A 21,483-nucleotide genomic window follows, 5' to 3' on the forward strand; every position below is an offset into this window, starting at 1 on the left:
CCTCTTCCTCCTTGTTGAGCTTTTGTTTTTTTGTTTTTTTAATTAGAAGTTCTCACAATAGATACACTTCTTTCATTGATTCTTCTTTAGTTACTGCTTTAATAGATATCAGTCTTTCTGGTCTTCCTTCAATGTGAATCAGAATCTCTTTTTAAATGTATATTTTATTTTTCAACTAACAAGCTTTTATTTTGTCTCATTCTAAGCTCCAAATTAAAAGGAAAAAATGGAATCTCTTATAATGAAAATGTATAATCCAGCAAAAAAAAATTCAATTTGTCTACATTAAAAACTGACAAGTTGTATTATACAAGAAATTTACTTATCTGTCAAGAGGTATCCAAAATGTGGAAGAAAAAATGTACCACTCAAAGGTGGTGGAAATAGTAGCAAAAACTGTGGCAACAGCAGCATTGGCACATAGGGTTCTCAGATCTGCTTATGATTTTGCTGAAGTGTTTTGAGTTTCACTAGCAAGCACAGCTTTGCAGGCTATGCCATTGCTATCTATGGCTATCAGTGCTGATTTCAAAAGGAGGGATGGATCCTATATGATCTACATTTTTGCTTTTAGCCATTTCAATTCCTGCACTATTTTCAGCAACTCATTCATCCTGATTTACTACTTATACTCTTAGCAAAGCTCTGTTAATTACAAAATGCATAAATGCTGCAGAACTCAATGTCATTGGCTTTGAGCCATGCTTTAAATGAATACTGAAAATGGAATAGTAGATGCTAAGATAAAAAGTAGAAATGGTAGGGGATGATATTTGCTAATTCCATATAATATAAAGTGAAAGAAAAGGGAATGATAGTGAGGTATATCTATGTTTCAGTCAAAAGTATATTGCTTTATGAAATAGAAGGACTAAATAGTGCATCATGTATGTAATTGATTTCCTTTTTGAGGCCCTCAGTCATGGAAGCAGGCATATAAAACTACTTTGGGAAAGTATAAATCTTTTTTTTTTTTTTTTTCATTCTGATAACACTGCATAAATGATTAAAAAAAACAGAGGCTTTCACTAAAAAGGTATAGCTTATCTTGATGCAGAGTATGCATCAGGGAAGAGGAAAATGCTTAGTAGAAGACTTATGCTACATTGGCTATACTTCTTTCATTATTGCTGCGGTTCTAATTCTAAATCACACAAATATACTATGAATATCTGTGATTTTATAATATTAACAGAATTGATTATTCCATTTTTGATCTTATTATTCTTGTGCAGCATAATAAATGTGAAAATATGTTTTAAAGAATTATACATGTTTAACCTATATTATAATACTTGCTGTTGGGAAAAGGGGAAAAATAGGGAAGAAGGGAGAAAATTTGGAATACAAGGTTTTGCAAGGGTAAATGCTGAAAACTATTTTTCCATATATTTTGAAAATAAGAAAAAAACAATATTAAATTATTTTTTAATTTTTTATTTTATATATATATATATATATATATATATTTATAATATTATCCCTTGTATTCATTTTTCCAAATTACCCTCCCTCCCTCTATTCCCTCCCCCCGATGACAGGCAATCCCATACATTTTACATGTGTTACAATATAGTCTAGGTACAATACATGTGTGTGAATATCATTTTCTTGTTGCACAATAAACATTAGAATCCGAAGGTCCATGCAACCTGGGCAGACAGATATTAGTGCTAACAATTTACATTCACTTCCCAGTGTTTCTTCTCTGGGTGTAGCTACCTCTGTCCATCATTGATCAACTGGAAGTGAGTTGGATCTTCTTTATGTTGAAGATTTCCACTTCCATGTGAATACATCCTCATACAGTATTGTTGTTGAAGTGTACAGTGATCTTCTGGTTCTGCTCATTTCACTCAGCATCAGTTGATTTAAGTCTCTCCAGGCCTCTCTGTATTCCTCCTGCTGGTCATTTCTTTTTTTTCTTTTTTTTTTTTTTTTCTTTTTTTTATTATATATATATATATATATATATTTTATAATATTATCCCTTGTATTCATTTTTCCAAATTACCCCCCTTCCCTCTATTCCCTCCCCCCGACGACAGGCAATACCATACATTTTACATGTGTTACAATATAATCTAGGTACAATACATGTGTGCGAATATCATTTTCTTGTTGCACAATAAACATTAGAATCCGAAGGTACATGCAACCTGGGCAGACAGATATTAGTGCTAACAATTTTCATTCCCCTCCCAGTGTTTCTTCTCTGGGTGCAGCTACCCCTGTCCATCATTGATCAACTGGAAGTGAGTTGGATCTTCTTTATGCTGAAGATTTCCACTTCCATCAGAATACATCCCCATACAGTATTGTTGTTGAAGTGTACAGTGATCTTCTGGTTCTGCTCATTTCACTCAGCATCAGTTGATTTAAGTCTCTCCAGGCCTCTCTATATTCCTCCTGCTGGTCATTTCTTACCGAGCAATAATATTCCATAACCTTCATATACCACAATTTACCCAACCATTCTCCAACTGATGGACATCCATTCATCTTCCAGTTTCTAGCTACAACAAAAAGAGCTGCCACAAACATTTTGGCACATATATGTCTCTTTGCGCTCTTTAGTATTTCTTTGGGATATAATCCCAGTAGTAGCGCTGCTGGGTCAAAGGGTATGCACAGTTTGATAACTTTTTGGGCATAATTCCAGATTGCTCTCCAGAATGGCTGGATTCTTTCACAACTCCACCAGCAATGTATTAGTGTCCCAATTTCCCCACATCCCCTCCAACATTTGTCATTATTTGTTCCTGTCATCTTAGCCAATCTGACAGGTGTGTAGTGGTATCTCAGAGTGGTCTTAATTTGCATTTCTCTGATCAGTAGTGATTTGGAACACTCTTTCATGTGAGTGGATATAGTTTCAATTTCTTCCTCTGAGAATTGTCTGTTCATATCCTTTGACCATTTATCAATTGGAGAATGGTTCGGTTTCTTATAAATTATGGTCAGTTCTCTATATATTTTGGAAATGAGACCTTTGTCAGAACCTTTGTTTTTAAAAATATTTTCCCAATTTGTTACTTCCCTTCTAATCTTGTTTGCATTAGTATTATTTGTACAGAAACTTTTTAGTTTGATGTAATCAAAATCTTCTATTTTGTGATCAATAATGATCTCTAGTTCTCCTCTGGTCATAAATTCCTTCCTCCTCCACAAGTCTGAGAAGTAGATTATCCTCTGTTCCTCTAATCTATTTATTATCTCCCTCTTTATGCCTAAATCATGGACCCATTTTGATCTTATCTTGGTATATGGTGTTAAGTGTGGATCCATATCTAATTTCTGCCATACTAATTTCCAGTTTTCCCAACAGTTTTTTCTGAATAATGAATTTTTATCCCTAATGTTGGAATCTTTGGGTTTGTCAAAGATTAGATTGCTATAGATGTACCCTTTTTTGTCCTTTGTATCTAATCTGTTCCACTGATCTACCGGTCTATTTCGTAGCCAATACCAAATGGTTTTGGTGACTGCTGCTATATAATATAGCTTTAGATCAGGTACACTTAGACCACCTTCCTCTGAGTTTTTTTTCATTAGTTCCCTTGCAATTCTTGACCTTTTATTCTTCCATATGAATTTTGTTGTTATTTTTTCTAGGTCATTAAAATAGTTTCTTGGGAGTCTGATTGGTATAGCACTAAATAAATAGATTAGTTTGGGGAGTATTGTCATCTTTATTATATTCGCTCGGCCTATCCAAGAGCACTGAATGTCTTTCCAATTATTTAAATCTGATTTTATTTTTGTGGCAAGTGTTTTGTAATTTTTCTCATATAATTCCTGACTTTTCTTTGGTAGATGGATTCCCAAATATTTTATACTCTCAACATTTGTTTGGAATAGAATTTCTCTTTGTATCTCTTGCTGTTGCATTTTGTTAGTGATATATAAAAATGCCGAGGATTTATGTGGATTTATTTTGTATCCTGCCACTTTGCTGAAATTTTGAATTATTTCTAGTAGCTTTTTAGCAGAGTCTTTGGGGTTCTCTAAGTATACCATCATGTCATCTGCAAAAAGTGATAGTTTAATTTCCTCATTTCCTACTCTAATTCCTTGAATCTCTTTCTCGGCTCTTATTGCCGAGGCTAGTGTTTCTAGTACTATATTGAATAGTAATGGTGATAGTGGGCAACCTTGTTTCACTCCTGATCTTACTGGGAAAGGTTGCAGTTTATTTCTATTGCATATTATGCTTACTGACGGTCTTAAATATATACTCCTGATTATTGTAAGGAATAATCCATTTATTCCTATACTCTCAAGAGTTTTTAGTAGGAATGGATGTTGGATTTTGTCAAATGCTTTTTCTGCATCTATTGAGATGATCATATGGTTCTTATTAATTTGATTATTAATATGGTCAATTATATTAATAGTTTTCCTAATATTAAACCCTGCTGGTCATTTCTTACAGAGCAATAATATTCCATAACCTTCATATACCACAATTTACCCAACCATTCTCCAACTGATGGACATCCATTCATCTTCCAGTTTCTAGCTACAATAAAAAGAGCTGCCGCAAACATTTTGGCACATATATGTCTCTTTCCGCTCTTTAGTATTTCTTTGGGATATAATCCCAGTAGTAGCGCTGCTGGGTCAAAGGGTATGCACAGTTTGATAACTTTTTGGGCATAATTCCAGATTGCTCTCCAGAATGGCTGGATTCTTTCACAACTCCACCAGCAATGTATTAGTGTCCCAGTATCCCCACATCCCCTCCAACATTCATCATTATTTGTTCCTGTCATCTTAGCCAATCTGACAGGTGTGTAGTGGTATGTCAGAGTGGTCTTAATTTGCATTTCTCTGATCAGTAGTGATTTGGAACACTCTTTCATGTGAATGGATATAGTTTTAATTTCTTCCTCTGAGAATTGTCTGTTCATATCCTTTGACCATTTATCAATTGGAGAATGGTTCGGTTTCTTATAAATTAGGGTCAGTTCTCTATATATTTTGGAAATGAGACCTTTGTCAGAACCTTTGTTGTTAAAAATATTTTCCCAATTTGTTACTTCCCTTCTAATCTTGTTTGCATTAGTATTATTTGTACAGAAACTTTTTAGTTTGATGTAATCAAAATCTTCTATTTTGTGATCAATAATTATCTCTAGTTCTCCTCTGGTCATAAATTCCTTCCTCCTCCACAAGTCTGAGAGGTAGATTATCCTCTGTTCCTCTATTCTATTTATTATCTCCCTCTTTATGCCTAAATCATGGACCCATTTTGATCTTATCTTGGTATATGGTGTTGTGTGGATCCATATCTAATTTCTGCCATACTAATTTCCAGTTTTCCCAACAGTTTTTTCCAAATAATGAATTTTTATCCCTAATGTTGGTATCTTTGGGTTTGTCAAAATTAGGTTGCTATATATGTATCCTTTTTTGTCCTTTGTATCTAATCTATTCCACTGATCTACCAGTGTATTTCTTAGCCAATACCAAATGGTTTTGGTGACTGCTACTATATAATATAGCTTTAGATCAGGTACACTTAGACCACCTTCCTCTGAGTTTTTTTTCATTAGTTCCCTTGCAATTCTCGACCTTTTATTCTTCCATATTAATTTTGTTGTTATTTTTTTCTAGGTCATTGAAATAGTTTCTTGGGAGTCTGATTGGTATAGCACTAAATAAATAGATTAGTTTGGGGAGTATTGTCATCTTTATTATATTCGCTCGGCCTATCCAAGAGCATTGAATGTCTTTCCAATTATTTAAATCTGATTTTATTTTTGTGGCAAGTGTTTTGTAATTTTTCTCATATAATTCCTGACTTTTCTTTGGTAGATGGATTCCCAAATACTTTATACTCTCAACATTTGTTTGGAATGGAATTTCTCTTTGTATCTCTTGCTGTTGCATTTTGTTAGTGATATATAAAAATGCCAAGGATTTATGTGGATTTATTTTGTATCCTGCCACTTTGCTGAAATTTTGAATTATTTCTAGTAGCTTTTTAGCAGAGTCTTTGGGGTTCTCTAAGTATACCATCATGTCATCTGCAAAAAGTGATAGTTTAATTTCCTCATTTCCTACTCTAATTCCTTAAATCTCTTTCTCGGCTCTTATTGCCGAGGCTAGCGTTTCTAGTACTATATTGAATAGTAATGGTGATAGTGGGCAACCTTGTTTCACTCATGATCTTACTGGGAAAGGTTGCAGTTTATTTCTATTGCATATTATGCTTACTGAAGGTCTTAAATATATGCTCCTGATTATTCTAAGGAATAGTCCATTTATTCCTATACTCTCAAGAGTTTTTAGTAGGAATGGATGTTGGATTTTGTCAAATGCTTTTTCTGCATCTATTGAGATGATCATATGGTTCTTATTAATTTGATTATTAATATGGTCAATTATATTAATAGTTTTCCTAATATTGAACCAGCCCTGCATTCCTGGAATAAATCCTACTTGATCATAGTGTATTATCCTGGAGATGATTTTCTGAAGTCTTTTTGCTAATATCTTATTTAAGATTTTAGCATCAATATTCATTAAGGAGATTGGTCTATAATTTTCTTTCTCAGTTTTCGATCTACCTGGTTTAGGTATCAGTACCATGTCTGTGTCATAAAAGGAGTTTGGTAGGACTCCTTCATCCCCTATTTTTTCAAATAATTTATATAACATTGGGGCTAATTGTTCTTTAAATGTTTGGTAGAATTCACATGTGAATCCATCTGGCCCTGGGGATTTTTTCCTGGGGAGTTGATTAATAGCTTGTTCTATTTCTTTTTCTGAAATGGGACTATTTAAGCAATTTATCTCCTCCTCTGTTAATCTAGGGAGCCTATATTTTTGGAGGAAGTCATCCATTTCACTTAAGTTATCAAATTTATTGGCATAAAGTTGGGCAAAGTAACTCCTTATTATTTCTCTAATTTCCTCTTCATTGGTGGAAAGATCCCCCTTTTCATTTGTAAGACTATCAATTTGATTTTCCTCTTTCTTTTTTTTGATCAAATTTACCAAAGGTTTATCTATTTTATTGGCTTTTTCATAAAACAAACACTTTGTTTTATTTATTAATTCAATAGTTTTTTTTTACTTTCAATATTATTGATTTCTCCTTTTAATTTTTGTATTTCAAGTTTAATTTTTGGTTGGGGGTTTATAATTTGGTCTTTTTCTAGCCTTTTAAGTTGCAGGCCCAATTCGTTAATCTTCTCTTTCTCTATTTTCTTCAAATAAGCCTCTAAAGATATAAAATTTCCCCTTATTACTGCTTTAGCTGCATCCCAAAGATTTTGATATGATGTCTCATCATTGTCATTATCTTGGGTGAAATTGTTAATTGTTTCTATAATTTGGTCTTTCACCCAGTCATTCTTTAAGATGAGATTATTCAGTTTCCAATTACTTTTTGGTCTATTTACCCCTAACTTTTTACTGAATGTAGCTTTTATTGCATTGTGATCTGAGAAGAAGGCATTTATTATTTCTGCCTTCCTACATTTAATTTTGAGATCTTTATGTCCTAGTATATGGTCAATTTTTGTATAGGATCCATGAACTGCTGAGAAGAAAGTATATTCCTTTCTATTGCCATTCAGTTTTCTCCAAAGGTCTATCATACCTAGTTTTTCTAATGTTCTATTTACTTTTTTAATTTCTTTCTTGTTTGTTTTGTGGTTTGATTTGTCTAAATCTGAAAGTGCAAGGTTGAGATCTCCCACTATTGTAGTTTTACTGTCTATTTCTTCTTGCAGTTCTCTTAACTTTTACTTTAGAAAGTTAGATGCTATACCACTTGGTGCATATATGTTTAGTATTGATATGGCTTCATTATTTATGCTACCTTTCAGCAGGATATAGTTTCCTTCCTTATCTTTTTTAAGGAGATCTACTTCTGCTTTTGCTTGATCTGAGATAAGGATAGCTACCCCTGCTTTTTTGGCTTTACCTGAAGCATAATAGGCTCTGTTCCAACCTTTTATCTTTACTCTGTATGTATCTCCCTGCTTTAAGTGTGTTTCTGGTAGACAACATATTGTAGGGTTCTGCTTTTTGATCCAATCTGCTATCCGTCTCCGTTTGATGGGATCGTTCATCCCATTTACATTTACAGTTAAAATTACTAATTCTGTATTTCCTGCCATCGTATTATCCCCAGATTTTGCTTTTTTCCCTTGACCCCCCTGATCCCCCTCCCCGATATTTAATTTACGGACCCCCCTTGTGACGCGCATCCCTCCCTCTTTTTTTTTTTTTTTTAGGATCCCTCCCCCCTCCCTCCAAGTCCCTTCACTTATTCTCCTTTTCCTTTTCCCTTTTCCTCTCCCCCCTTTTAATGAGGTGAGAGAAAATTCTCTGAAAAACAAATATGTTAATTATTTACTCTTTGAGCCTCTCCTGATGAGAGTAAGATTCACACAATGATTCTCCCCCTCACTAAGTTCCCTCAGATATGGTGTATTTTCTATGCCTCTTCCTGGGATGTAGTTTCCCTCTTTTTATCATTCCTTCCCCTTTTTCTGAAACGACCTCCCTCCCTTTACTACACCCCCCTTTTTTTCTTTTATATCAGTAAAATCAAATTATCCTTGAGTATTTTTTTTATATACCCACAACAGAGTTACAGTTCTCAAGGGTTCTGTGTACCTTTTTCTGTTTCTCTTCAGTCTTGTGGATGTAGATCAAATTTTTTGTTTAAGTCTGGTTTTTTTCTTAGAAACATATAGAATTCCTCTGTTTCATTGAATGACCATCTTCTTCCATGGAAAAAGATGCTAAACTTAGCTGGGTAGTTCATTCTTGGTTGCAGTCCTTGATCTTTTGCCTTACAGAATATCAGGTTCCAGGCCCTTCTATCTTTTAATGTGGAGGCAGCCAGATCTTGGGTGACCCTTATTGTGGCACCTTGGTATTTAAATTGTTTTTTTCTAGCTGCTTGCAGGATTTTTTCCTTTGTGTGGTAATTCTGCAGCTTAGCCACAATATTCCGTGGTGTTCTTTTTTTTAGGGTCTATTTCAGAAGGAATTCTATGAATTCTTTCCACATCTACTTTCCCTTCTGTTTCTATTATCTCTGGACAGTTATCTTTGATAATTTCCTGTAAAATAGAATCTAGGCTCTTTTTTTGGTCATAGTTTTCTGGAAGTCCAATAATCCGCAGATTATCTCTCCTAGATCTATTTTCCAGGTCTATAGATTTTCCCAGTAATTATTTGACGTTGTTCTCCAGCTTCTCATTTTTTTTGTTTTGTTTGACTGATTCTTGGGTTCTCTGTGAATCATTCATTTCTGTTTATTACATCCTGACTTTTAAGGAGTTATTTTCTTCTTTCACAGTTTTTAGTTCTTTTTGTAAATGCCCAATTTCGTTTTTAAATGAATTATTTTGCTCTATTGAATTTTTTTTCCATTTCCCTAATTTTTTTTTGAGAATTATTTTCTTTTTCCAATTCAGAAATTCTATTTTCTTGAGACTTTTTTATCTTTTCCAATTCAGAAATCCTACTTTCCTGTGTTTTTTTAACCTTTTCTAATTCATAAATTTTGTTTCCCTGCATCTCCTGTGAATTCTTTATTTTTTCCAACTCCAATTTCCGGACGTTGTTATTCTCTGTCATAGCTTCCCTTTCCTTTCCCCATTTTTCTTCAAATTCCCTTAATTTTTTAAGAGTTTCTTCTAGGAGAGAGTTATGTGATGGGGGGCAGGAATCGTTCCCCTTTAGGTTGTTATCTGCTGTCTCTCTGCTGTTAACTTCCTCGGGGTTCGATACCCACTCTTTCTCTGTATAGAAGGAATCTATAGTTTTTCTGCCTTTTTTGCTCATATTTAAAAAATCTTTTGGGTTCTGTCCCTGGGGTAGGAAATTATTTATTTACTTCTTTACCAGCTTCCTCCCAGAGTGGATGAATGCAGCGGCTCCTGCGCCTGAGCTTAGAGAGAGCTCTGGGAGAGAGTTCCCCACCCCCTCCCTGGAAGTGCCTCAGAGGTGATTAGCACTGCTGTGCCTGAGGGCGTTGAATAGTAAAGACAGCACAAAGCCCAGCCTATGTGTCCGGGTGGGGAGTGGACGTCTGCAGCAGGTGACATGAAAAGCCCCTGTGCTCAAACTGGAAGTGTCTGCCAGAAACCGCAGTCCCTAGTTCAAAGGTTCCGCTTCTCTGGGACTTCCTGGAGTTGAGTTCCACTCCCTCCAGCTAAGCTAGGCAGTGTGTGTTGCCTTGGGCCATATCCACCCACTTGTCAATCTCTTAACTATTCTCAGGTGGTAGCTGAGGCCACACCCCCTGGTGCCGAGATCTGCTGAGTCACCTCCAGGTTCCGGGGAAAATCTAATCTGAGTTTTAAAATATTTTGGCTTTCTCTTCTGAACTACTAAATAATTAGCAGAGGTGAGCTAACAGCCTGTGCCAGATTCCTTTACCTCAGTGGCTTCTCTGATCCCAGAGCCCTTCCCAGCGCAATGGGCAGAGTGTGCTAGCACCCAGCAGTCTGTAGTGGCCTCTCTTCTTCCTCCCCTGGGGACTGACCTTGTCTGTTGAAACTCCAGATTCTCTTCAGCTGGTAAGTCGTGCTTCCAGTCCTTGTGGTATCTATCAGTCCTGGGCTTATTTTGAGACTTAATTTATCTAATTGGTTGTGAGGGAGTGAGGATGTTCACAGAGTCATGTGTTTCTTCTCAGCCATCTTGGCTCCGCCCCCCCAATATTAAAAATTTTAAAAGGAAAATAAAAGAGTACTGCAGAGAGTACTTTGTTCTCTTTTATATACTAAGGGGAAAAAGGAGGACTCTGTTTGGTATCATATATTCCTCTCATATATGAGGCCCTCAGAGCCAGAAATTTAATATTTACATCTTAATGATTCTGGCTGGTAATTTGATGAGAAAAGTCTGAGAAAAAGACCAACAGAGAGAAACATAGTCATAGGAATGGAAAAATTAAAGCAAGATAGGAGGAAACTTTGAAGTCATTGATACTGCCACATTTACATTTTAAAGTTTTTATTTTTTTGTAAGGATTGAATTAGATTATCTAATGTAGATGCATTATTGTTTTTCAAGAAATAAAAGATTAAGACTCTTGAGCACCTCAGGTAAATTTTGAACTCAATTTCAGAGAGCTTATTCAAACTAGGACTTTTAAGAGTACTGCATTGAAATTGTTTGCCAGCATAGAATCTGTCCGAATTGGAAGGGAACTCTAAGAGTTTATTTAGTCTGGAGAGTTCCCTCTACAATATACTTTTCTGATCCTGTCCTTGGAAGCCCAAACTCAGAAAGGCTAAGTTATTTATGTAACCCCGAATAAATTTTAATTGTTAGAGGCAGGTTCTCTGAGACTGAATGCAGTGGTTAATATATAGATAGAATGATAAAATGAACTTCTTCAACTCTCAGTAGCTCACATCTTTGTTAACTTACTAACCATATTTCTCCCCTCTCTCCTCCATAACCCAAGCTCACATTGTCTCAGGTTGTCCTGAGTATTCATATGTATCCTTTCACACAGAAGTGTAACAATTCTAATGTACACAAATAAATACTAAGGACAATATAAACTATCTAAATAGCACCTCTGCTACACATGGTATCAATAGCATATATATATATATATAATAATTCTTTTATTAGATATCCAACTTTTTCACTCCACTACTTTTTGTGACATCTCCCTCATTCTTTTTTTTTTTTTTTTAATTTGTAAGGCTTTTTATTTTCAAAACATATTAATAGATAATTTTTCAACATTGACCCTTGCATAGCCTTGTGTTTTAGATTTTCTCCCCCTTACCCCCACTCCCTCCCCTAGATGGCAATCAATCTAACATTTTAAAATGTTAAAAATATATGTTAAATCCAATATGTACAAACATATTTATACAATTCTCTTGCTGCACAAGAAAAATCAGATCAAAAAAAGAAAGTAAATGTTTAAGAAAACAAAACACAAAAGGACAACAACAAAAAGAGTGAAAATGGTTTGTAGTGATCCAAATTCAATTCCCACAGTCCTCTCTCTGGGTGTAGATGGCTCTCTTCATCACAAGATCATTGGAATTGGCATCAATCATCTCATAGTTGGAAAAAATCACATTCATCAGAATTGATCCTCATATGTATGACGATCATGTAAAATGTACAATGATCTCCTGGTACATTTCACTTAGTATCAGTTCATGTAAGTTCCTCCAGGCCTTTATAAAATCATCCTCCTGATCATTTCTTATAGAACAATAATATTCCATAACATTCATATACCTGCCAATCTCCAGCTGATGGGCATCCATTCAGTTGCCAGTTCTTGCCACTACGGAAAGAGCTGACACAAACTGTATGAATCCTTTGATCAAGCAGTGTTTCTACTGAGATTATATTCCAAAGAGATCTTAAAGGAGGGAAAGAGACCCACATGTGCAAAAATGTTTGTGGCAGCACTTTTTGACTAGAAATTGAAAGTATTTCAATTGCTTCCCTTCTAATTTTGTCTGCATTAGTTTTATTTGTACAAAAACTTTTTACCTTAATATAACCAAAATTATCTATTTTGTGATCAATAATGATCTCTATTTCTTCTTTGGTCACAAATCCCTTTTTCCTCCCTCCACAGGTCCGAGAGATAAAATATTCTATGTTCTTCTAATTTATTTATAATATCATACTCTATGTCTAGATCTTGAAGTCATTTTGACCTTATCTTGGTATACAATGTTAGGTGTGGGTCAATGCCTAGTTTCTGCCATACTAGTTTCCAATTATCCCAGCAGTTTTTGCCAAATAGTGAATTCTTATCCCAAAAGTTAGGGTCTTTGTCAAAAACTAGATTACTATAGTCATTGACTATTTTGTCCTGTGAGCCTAATCTATTTCATGGATCAATTAGCCTATTTCTTAGAAAGTACCAAGTGGTTTTGTATAATGTAGTTTTAGATCTAGTACAGGAAGACACCTTCATTAGATTGTCTTTTCATTAATTCGCTTGAAATTCTTGATCTTTTGTTCTTTCAGATGAATTTTGTTATTTTTTCCTAGGTCAGTAAAATAGTCCCTTGGGAGTTTGATTGGTTATAGCACCAAATAAATAGATTAGTTTAGGTATTATTTCTAATGTTTGAGCTAGCTTTCTGAAGGGCCTCGGAAAGCCCTTGATCTCAGCAGGATAGACACCAGAAGAATAGACAAGAATAAAGTCCAAAATCTTTATTATCTCTTACACACTTGGGGTCTGTCATAGTCTGACCCAGTCTCCTCCTGCAGTCTGGCAGTCTGCCAGTCTCAACCAGTATCCTCCTGAGTCTGACTTTGTCCCCAGTTTAAATACCCTATTACAATTACATCATTAGAGTATACTGAATATGTATGAACTAGAGAGTCATAATATCACCATGCTAAGTACTAAGTATATATGTAAACTATAGAATAATCATCTCATCAATTCCACTGAGTTAACACCTTGTTTCAAGTAAAGTTGTCCAGAGTTCAAGCCCTCTACAAGTATTGCCATCTTCATTATATTTACTGAACTTATCCAAGAGCACTTCATATTTTTTCAATTATTTAAATCTGACTTTGTGTAGAAAGTGTTTTATAGATTAGCTCATACAGTTCCTATCTTTCACTTGGAAGATAGATTCTTAAATATTTTATACTATCAACAGTTTATTTCAATAATTTATATTTTAAATGGGATTTCTCTATGTATCTCTTGCTGGTGGATTTTGTTAGTGATCTATAAAAGTGCTGAGGATTTATGTAGATTTATTTTGCAATTTTGCTAAAGTTGTGGATTATTTCTAATACCTTTTTAGTAGAATCTCTGGGGTTCTCTGAGTATATCATCATATCATCCGCAAAGAATGGTAATTTGGTTTCCTCATTACCCATTCTAATTCCTTTAACCTCTTTTTTCATCTCTTATTGCTAAAGCTACCATTTCTAACACAACATTGAATAGTATTGGTGATAATGAGCAACTTTGTTTCACCCCTGATATAATTGAGTATGGTTCCAGTTTATTTCTATTACAGATGATGCTTACTGATGGTTTTAAATAAATGCTACTGACTATTTTAACAAAAAGTCCATTTATTCCTATTCTCTCTAGTGTTTTTAATAGGAATGGGTGGCTGAATATTATTGAATGCTTTTTCTGTATCTATTGAGATAATACTATGTTTTTTTGTTAATTTGGTTATATAGTCAATTATGCTAATAGTTTTCCTAATATTGAACCAGTTCTGCATTGCTGTTATAAATCCTTCTTGGCTGTGATGTATTATCCTGGGGATGATTTTCTGCAATCTCTATGCTAATATTTTATTTATGATTTTTGCATCAATAGTCATTAGGGACATTGGTCTATAATTTTCTTTCTCTGTTTTTGTCCTACCTGGTTTAGGTATCAGTACCATGTCTGTTTCATAAAAGGAATTTGATAGAACTCCTTTATTCCCTATTTTTTCAAATAGTTTATGTAATATTAGAGTTAATTGTTCTTTAAATGTTTGGTAGAATTATGTAAATCTATCTGTTCTTGGGGATTTTTTTAGGAGTCGATTAGTAGCTTTTTCTGTTTTTTTTTTTTTTTTCTAAAATAGGACTATTTAAGTAATTTATTTCCTCCTCTGTTAATTGGGGCAATCTATATTTTTGTAGGTATTCCTCCATTTCACTTAGATTATCAAATTTATTGGCATTAAGTTGGGCAAAGTAACTTCTAATTATTGCTCTAATTTCCTCTTCATTGATAGAATTCTTCATTTTCATTTTTGAGACCTACAATTTGATTATCTTCTTTCATTTTTTAAATCATATTAACTAATGGTTTATCTTTATCTATTTTGTTGTTTTTTTCATACAACCAAATATTGGTTTTATTTATTAATTTAATAATTTCCTTAATTTCAATTTTATTAATCTCTCATTTTATTTTTTGAATTTCAAGTTTGGTATTTGATTGGGGGGGTTTAATTTGCTTTTTTCCTAGCTTTTTTAGTTGTAAGCCCAATTCACTGATCTTTTCTTTCTCTATTTTATGCAAGTAAACATCTAGAGATATAAAGTTTCCCCTTCCTACTGCTTTTGCTAGCATCTGGATTCCCAGAATTATGAAATGCTAAGGGCCATAAATTCTGGAAGTAGGGTCTTCTGGATGCAGGGTACTCTACTTGGGTGTCTTCTAAGACATATCTGTTTCTGTGTGCCAGTTGGTACAACTCTGGGCATTCCAGAGTATAAATCTGAGTGTTTTTTTAAGACACCATCTGGCAAAACAAACAAACAAACAAAAAAATAGCAGGCTCCCTTTGGATTATGGGAGGGCAGACTAGAGTTGACAACCTCCCTCAGGGCTATTCTTTCCAGATAAGCCCTTGGTCTGTGTTAAATGTTTTGACTGCTGACAGTCTATTGTGTGTTCTGTGTTCTGCGTGATTTGTTTGTCTGTTTTGTTAATTTTAAGAGCTCTGTTAAGTTTAAGAACAATGATCAAATTTGAGAATTGGCTATACTGAACTCCAGCTAGAAAAAAACATTTCATTAAGAATTTTAGGATGATTTTAAATTGTGAAAAAAAAAAAAAAAATTACAGTTGCCTATGCTGGCTAGATTTAGTTATCTTTAAGTATAAGATCTTAAAAGAACAATAGCTTGTTAAAGAAGTTCTGTTGAATTGTCTGAAAGGGGTTATGTGCATCTAATTTGGTAAAGTATGTAGCAAAAAGGATCTGACTTCTGAAGGCTTCAACTCTGGCCAAGTTGGAATTTAGGAGAAGTCCATTGAAAATAATAGCCATGTGGGGTCAGAGGGAAAGAAAGAAAAACTATGCTGTTTCATTATTTGAAATATGATAGGAAAAGCAGTTTTATATTATTGGGGATTTAAAGCTGTATTTAGTTTGGTTCAGAGTTTGTTATGTATATTATAGCATTGTAGGTTATACTTTAAATCCAGCTTTAAATGGACATGTGAGTTTTATGGAATCCTTGCCTCCCCCTGCCCTCATTGATTTCTACTATTTTAAAGGATAGGTTTGGTAGAGATCTTTTGTCTTCAAAGGTAAAGATTTAAACTGGCTTCCCACTGCTTCATGTCTGGAACATCTAGTTAGCCTGGACTTTGATTTAATTTGCCTTCCCTCCCTCCTACCTCTTTGGAGGTGGAGTGGGGGAAGGGCAGCCACATGGAATCCTTTCCTTCCCTCTCCCTCTAAACTGTTCCAGCCATTTTTTATCAAGTTGAAGCCATCTGGTTCTTAGCTAAAAGGAGCAAATTGATTTGTATAAATATAAGGTTATGATAAAATATCTGTTTAGGATTTATCTGAAATTTTAGTTATTGGAGGCTATTGAAACTTGTTATTGGAGGTTAAATTTCTTGGGTTTATAGTTAATATGTCCCTGTATTTTTTTCCTCCTGTAACTGATTTCTATAATCAAAGTAATGGTCAATAAGAAATTGTTAATGCAATTCAATTATCTCATACCTTGCTGTTTCCAATCCAGTTATCTGCAATCATAATATCCTAAATACTTGAGCAAATAAGTATTTATTTAGTCTGGTCATCTATCAGTTACTAGATATTATGTCTGGATATTCAAGTTTTTTTTAAAGGTTTATAACTAATGAAAGACTACATCTTACAGCAGTCCTTGTGGACCAGTCTTTCTATCTCAGACTGTTCTAACTTTGTTAGATTTATTTTTGTTTCTAGATTTGGTCAAATTACACATACTGACTTGCTTCTGGGACCTAGATTGAGCTTTGATTGTCAGCACTCCACATTCCCCCCATCCTCCTCCCTGGACTGAGCATCTCTGTCCATCTTCAGCAGTAAGTAGTTTTTGAGAAAACTATGGACCCTGCTCCTGATGTAATTTGGACTGATATAAGGGAGTGGGAAAGTGGCTGAATTGTTAAAACTGTTACTATGTTTAAGACTTGGGATGGAAATTGTTAAACTTGGGTAACTATTGCTGTTACGTTTCAGGGATTTTTAGTCTGTTTTATACATACATACATATATATATATAAAATTTGCTGGTTATGCTTTAACTTTGAAATCCCTTATTCTGTTGAATTGCCCTGGCAGACTCAGTTTTTTCAGAAACAACCACAAGTCAGAAACCTGGAAGTCTCTCTGATCTTTTTTCCCACTCCTGTAACCCCAGTCCTTAATTAGTATTTCAGAGTTCTCAAAGAACCTTGTAGCAGTTTGATATCGGGCCTCTAAAAGTTTGGGGTTGCTTGCCTTAATCTAACTACATACACTGCTCAGAAATCTGGATCCTAGAAGCAGCTCCTATTCCATTGAGGGGACAGGTGCAGCTACTCCAGGCCCCACTTTTCCCCCTAGGACTTGGGGTACCGCTCTTAGGATGGGGAGTGAATTTAGGACTATCTTGAGCCCTGCTGCTCTATAAGCAGAGGCTGAGTTAAATTCACAAAGGACCACAGACCTAATATGCTCCCCAACTGCAAAGGACCTGACATGATTGCAATAAGGAGCTTTGTGTGTTGCTGGATTCTTTGAGAATTTAGTCTTGTTCAGCCCTGGGACCAACCATGGATATATTGGTCCCAGTAAATCTCTCCATTTAATAAATTCTGTATTGAATACTCTCTAATCTCTGTCTTGCTCAGTTTCTCCAGCATTACCATGTAAGAACTTTGTTAATGGAATTATTATAAATTAAATAATGATGAATAACTAGGTGAGTATCCTTAGCTAGGGTTGGAGTTGACTAAATCTTGTGGATATCTGGATGATTGTCCATTGGGGTCCTCTTAGGCTATGATCATCTGTGATTGTAATGGTGCAGACCAAAAGATGGCATGGGAGAAGAGATTTTAATAAGCTAAGAGAAACTTATAGTGGTACTCCCTTTCCAAACTGTGAGAATGTTAAATTTAATCTGAGAAAAAAATATTTTAAATGATGAATCTTGCTAGTTTGAGGAAACTAATTGTTAATTATGCTTCAAGTATTGTAACTACATTTTCAGTAATGTTTCATTTTCTTTTCAAAGTTATAGTTGTTTGGAGCCATTATCTTAAGTATACATAATTAATTTTTGCATTACTGGTACATTAGGTGCCTTAGTATTTTCCTCAAGTTCAAAGACTTGTGTTTTGACTTGTAGAGAAGATACCTTACCTTGGAAAGTAACTAGTGTTGTGGCAAACCATATGCAGAATTCTCATCTAACTTAATATTCCCAAACACAGATCCCCAGATGTGAAATAATAAAGACTACAGTGCAGCTTCATAAAATATTATTTTCCCTCCTTAAAAACTCTCCTTTACCTCCACTTTACCAATGGCTACAGAGTTGGCTACTGAAGAGTATATTTCAGGAATAAATCACAGTGGGAATTTAGATAAGGAAAGCCCCTCAGAGTTAGTCTGGCTAAGCCAAATTATTTTCTATGTGAGGACCTTGAGGAACAGAGCTTTGAAATGAATTAATAAAGATGTAGAAATAGCAACCAAAAGTGCCAAAACTCAAAATTACATACTCTAATTTCAAACTCAGTGCTTTTGTCAAAGTACTTTGGCTACCTCTCCAATAAGCTCAGTTAGAACACAAAACTATAGTGCCTTATTTTAATTTGTTTTAATTCAGAGTTGATGTATATTCCCCTCTTCTTCTAAACTACATCAAAATCCAAATAGATGGAGAGCCTAAAAGACTGTTTTTTATTCCAAATAATAATGATTCCATTACTTTCCTAATCTTAAATGGATGTCTGCATCTTTATTCTTTTGAAAGGTGAGTTGTGTTGGATGTTAGCTTCTGAAATTTCTTTTTGAACTGACCTTGCTAATTATATTTTGACTTCCATTAGCTGGAGTTTATTGACCATTAAAGGATGGCAGCATTAGGGGATTTAGTTACTTTCTCTGTCATTCATGTGACATATAGGTATATAAAGTCTTCCTTGGGCAGAAGAAAGCTTGGTGGAGAAACAGCTTGAAAAGAACTATTTAGTCATTCTACAATTGATGAGCATCCCCTCAGTTTTAAATTCTGTCACCAGGAAAAAAAAAAAGTTGTTATAAATATATTTTACATATTGATCCTTCCCATTTAAAAATTCTTGAAAAATCCACTTTTTCACTGAATATTCATTTTTCCTATAAAGGATTATACACATTTTTGCTGGGTAGGTGATTCTTAGTTATAAACCTAACTCTATTGTTCTCTGAAATATCATATTCCAAGTTGTCAAATACTACAATGTACAAGTTACCAAATCTTGTGTTATCCTCACTGAAGCCTCAAAATATTGAATTAATTTTTTTGTGGATGCTTACAATAATTTTTCCTTGATCTGGGAATTCTGGAATTTCACAATGATTTTCCTGGGAGTTTTCATTTTAGAATTTTTTAAGATGGATTTTTTCAATTTCTAATTTCTCTCCTGGTTTTAGAATATCAGGACAGTCTTTTTAAGTAATTTCTTGAAAGTTGATATCTGGGCTTTCTTTTTTGTATCATGGCTTTCAGGTATAACAACAACAACAAAAAAAATTAAATTATTTTTCCTGAACTTATTTCCCAGATCAGTTGTTTTTCCAATGAAATATTATACTTTTTTTTTCATCCTTTTTGAACTGTTCCAAGCTTCAAGGGGTATGTGCAACTATTTTCAGAGATCCTTCTAAAGACCTGTATTGTGAGACAGCACTACTACGTAGAAGAGAGTATGGACAAAACAACAGATTCCTGCTTCATTGTCAGCAAAGAAACCTTGTAATCTCCCTCTGACCAGCTACTCAGTTCCCCAACCTATGAGCTACACTGTTGTAGCTACTGCTGCCATAGTAATGTTGCTGCCACCTGCACTATTGCGTTAGTTTACAAAGCTTGGAGCTGGAGCCTATACCCTTGTAAATGGGGCTCATACCCTAGTGTGATAAACCTTTTCTGCTGATTTTCTAAGTCATCTTTGGCATCTGTGGGCTGAGAAGCCTGGAGATTGCTGCCACTGTCACACATTGAAAGGCCCCAAGGCCTCATCTTGGTTTGCTGGGTCATTGACTATGCCTGTGTGGCCTGCGCCATGATTGTGCTCCAGACCCACCTCAGTGCAACAAACCACTTTTGCAAACATTCTAAGTCATCTTCAGTTGGAATATTGTTCCACTCTTGTCTTTTTGTACGTTATGATACCCCAAAAAATTTTTAGAGTCTTTATATATAGTTGGAGCATTTGCAGGAAGAGCTCAGGTGTGTCCTGCCTTTACTCCACCACCTTGGCCCTGCTCTAAACTTTTTAGTTTCTACACATTTCATCTATTATCATTATAATGATGATTTAATGTTGAGAAGCCAGAACTTCATTGCAACTCTTACCTTGGTTTTATCAATGAAATTACTGTGTGAGGGAAATAGAAAGTTGAAATACAAAGCACAGCATAGCAAGCCAACTCTCATGAACTATTATTTTATTTTATGTACTACTCTAGGACATCTTCCTATTTGTTTAGGCTCAGTTCTTTCATTGACACAAATCAAGTTTGTACCTTAAGTACTATCACTATGCAAATCATATTTCTCAGGTACAATGGTGTTTTTGTGGAAAGACCTCTAAGACAAAAAAAATTACCCAAATATTAAAATAAGAGAAAATAAATTGTTTTGTATTAATTTACATGAATTCTTTAGAGGGCAATGGAATTAGGGAATGAGAAAAGAAGATGTAAATTTTATGTTTACTTCTAATGTTGCATATTCATGAACCGTATTCTAAACCATTATAGGGAAATCATGCTAAGGTTCTATACAATGTTTTGGTAACAATAATGAGGCAGAAAATAGCAAAATGTTATTTAATATCAAATAGGTAAAGTAGATTTCAATTGTAGTTTAAATTGTAAAAGTCCTAAGATGATTGAAATGCAATAGAGGTAAAAAGAAGGAAATTTTAGGAAATTTAGAAGGAGATTTAGGTCAGTACATTGGACATAAGCTCATGAAACAATAGAAAACAAATATAAATATAAATCTTTGAAAAATGCTGAAATAAGTGTTGAATATTCACTCAATAGGCCATTGTTCTTCATGTTCCTGTTCCCAGTTGTCAATTTTTATAGACTGAAAATACATCAGTTCTGAGGAGCTCTACATCATTGTAGGATGTTACAGTTTCTGGTGCCAATTTTTGATAGTAGTTTCTAAAAAGTGTTTTATAAGGAATATTAATTCTCAAATTATGCTCTAATAACCTATGTTCTAATAAAAGCAAGGGTATAGGAGAGCAGCTATTTAGGAGTATAAGGTATCCCTCCTTTCCCAGGAAGTTTGGGGGACTTAGAATATTACCTGCAATATCTTCATGGCTGATCTAGAAACTGAAGAAAATATTTTTTAGAGAGAAGGATAGAGATCAGAAGTAAAAATGATAAAAATAGAGGAGACACCCAACTATAGTGATATTTCTGAACCACCAATGGAAATATTCTAATTGGAAACCATCATTAATAGTGAGGT

This window comes from Sminthopsis crassicaudata, chromosome 4, assembly GCF_048593235.1.
Source record: "Sminthopsis crassicaudata isolate SCR6 chromosome 4, ASM4859323v1, whole genome shotgun sequence".
NCBI lineage: Eukaryota > Metazoa > Chordata > Mammalia > Dasyuromorphia > Dasyuridae > Sminthopsis > Sminthopsis crassicaudata.